Genomic DNA, 2,631 nt, shown 5'->3' on the forward strand with positions numbered 1-2,631 from the left:
CAGTCTTTGTTCTGGAAGCTTTCTGTGGGAGTGAACACTGGCTGGTGACAGACAGTGGAGGGCTGCACACAGAGCAGTCCCTTTGATAACTACCAGTGCTGCAAGAACAATGGCTGCAGCAAGGCCAAGAGCTTCTTTTTGACTATGTAAAAAAAAAAAAAAAAAAAAATGTGGTTTGTTGTTAAAAGCAAACCCTCCAGATTAATGGAGTCTTTTATTTAATGTGGATGACAGGAACCCTGAAATAGAGCTGTTGTTCAGCTGGAGACAGAAAAACAAGCAGCCAAGTTTTATAACCCATTCTTACAAACCTTATGAGATCCATCTCCTTGGAAAGGTCACAAAAGCCCAGTGATTTTTTTAGCACTTTCTAATCATAGCAGTTGATCTCATCATTCTTTGAGGATCTGAAGAGCTGGCAAGCAAGGCTTTTTTTTCCCCCCTTTTTTTTCTTTTTTCTTTTTTTTTTTTTTGTAATGTGGGACATGGCTGTTACTGCTGGCTAGAAGCAGAGGTTGGTTCAACAGCCTGAAGGTAAGCTGCAATGTATTAAGGTTGACCAAGAACAGTGTTCTGGTATACTGCCACAACAGTAACTGAAATAGGAACATACCTGAAAACTAAATTCTTACCTTTTGCAAAAGAATTTAACTTCTGACACTTTCTCCAAACATTCCTGAACTTGACTCACAAAGATCAAGACAAAATTAATAAAGATCAGGAGAAAGTGAACAGTATTATTCCCCATAAGGGCAGAAGCAGCTGTTGGGGTCTGAATTAAAAGGCAGGACTGACTTTAGGAGCTCCGGTTAACTGCACAGCTTCTGACCATCCAAGTGAAGGTAACAGCCCTAGTGCTGCATTGGGAGAAGCTGTGCAAAGGAAGGGGCCCAAAGCAAGGTGTGAAGAGATAAGAAAAGTGACTGGAACGAGAACCCCTGACATTGCTGGAGGTTTTCAAGATGCAATTGGACAGGTTGCTAGAAAAATCACACCTAGACTCACTGCTCCACAAATGGTTGGACCAGTGTTCTTTCAACTTCCCTCCCAACCTGGCCTGTTCTGTGATTGCATGGCTCTGAAGAGAAACACAAGCAGAAGCTCAGTGAAGCTTCCTCCCTCTCCAAATCCCTCCAGGTGTTTAGAGGAAACAGCGTTCTGCTTTAATGGGAGAGCAAAAGGCACTATTAGTGATGTTACTGTTCAGAGCACACCAGTGCAGGAGCTCTGTCAGTTCTGAAAGAAGCATGGACCTTAAAAACAAAATGTGCATTTTTTACAAAGACTAATGAATTGCTCTTAGAACAAAACACTCACTTGCAACCACAGCAATCTTACATGGCTCTGAAGTGCTGTAATGCCATCTAAAATTCTGCATAACATATAAAACATTATTAGAAAGGAATAAATTAAGTGCAGCCTAAAACTAAGGTATATCTTGTATGGTGGTGCTGCAGGCGAAATTGAGCCATGGGTTGGATGGCTTTCTCCAGACAGCTTTCCATGTAATCAGTTTGCAGCAGCTAGATGGGTTCTGAATGGTTTAGTGGTGTTAGTAGTGACAGTTGGCTTTCACCTGGAATACCTCTGAAGGTACCCTCTTTTCAGATGAAGATCCAGTCTCTGAGTACTTGGGTCACAAGAGCAGGGCTGCAAGCACTCTTTTAAATATTTCTGCATATTCTTATATAACACTACTATACCTTTAAACTGTTGTCATATTTCACATCACTGCCCTAGGAGCTTACCCAAAGATTCATGGAATAGAAGCTAATAATTAAACTATCGTGTTTTGATATGTGCTGGTTTGAGGCCAGCCAGAACATCTCTTGCCCCGAAAGGGACAAAAGAATGACACACGCAAACGGATTGGAGAGTGATGGAGAGTTTAAATGGGAAAGCAATTGGTGAAACTACAGAAAAACTACAAAGCATAGTGGCAAAGAATATCCCAAAGCATACACAGTCCCTTACATAATTCCCAGAGGCTTCCAATCCTTCCCTTCTCCCACCTGAGGGTCTACCCAAAACCCCCAGGGCTCTTTCTTCCCCCTCCCACTGCTAGGCAAGTCTCAGGCTGGCCAGGTCTGAGACTGGCCCCCCCCCCTCCCCTCCCCCATTCTCCTCCTGGCATTAGGCCTAGACAGGCCTAAGTGGCCTAGAGAGATACTCCCCCACCGTTACCCGATAAGAGAGGACATCTCCCACGGGGGCAGAGAGGGAAGAAAGAGGAAGAGAATGACTTTGCAGATGGATTTATAGGGCGCAGGATTTATGGGTAGAAATACGCCGTTTCCTGTGTCCACCCCTATTGGGTGGGCACCCAGGACACCAGAGGTGTAATTTATGTGGCAGTAGCAAGGGGCACCCAGCCTAAACTGCCACATGATAACTCTGCCTTCTCTGGTGAGAATAAAAAACAGACCATATCTCTACTCTTAGGATAGTTGCCTGTATTTGGGGCAAAAGTGAGTAATCAATTACAAAAGCTTTGTATAGAGTGAGCTGCTTTGAGATGCATTATGGATATATTTTCATTTTTAATACAGTCACAGTTCTATTTAATTAAGAAATAAAAAATAATGCAAGTTCCTTTGGAATTTTCAAATATTAAGGTAGATTTGTCACAAA

The sequence above is a fragment of the Indicator indicator genome, chromosome 4 (genome assembly GCF_027791375.1).
Source record: "Indicator indicator isolate 239-I01 chromosome 4, UM_Iind_1.1, whole genome shotgun sequence".
Taxonomy (NCBI): domain Eukaryota; kingdom Metazoa; phylum Chordata; class Aves; order Piciformes; family Indicatoridae; genus Indicator; species Indicator indicator.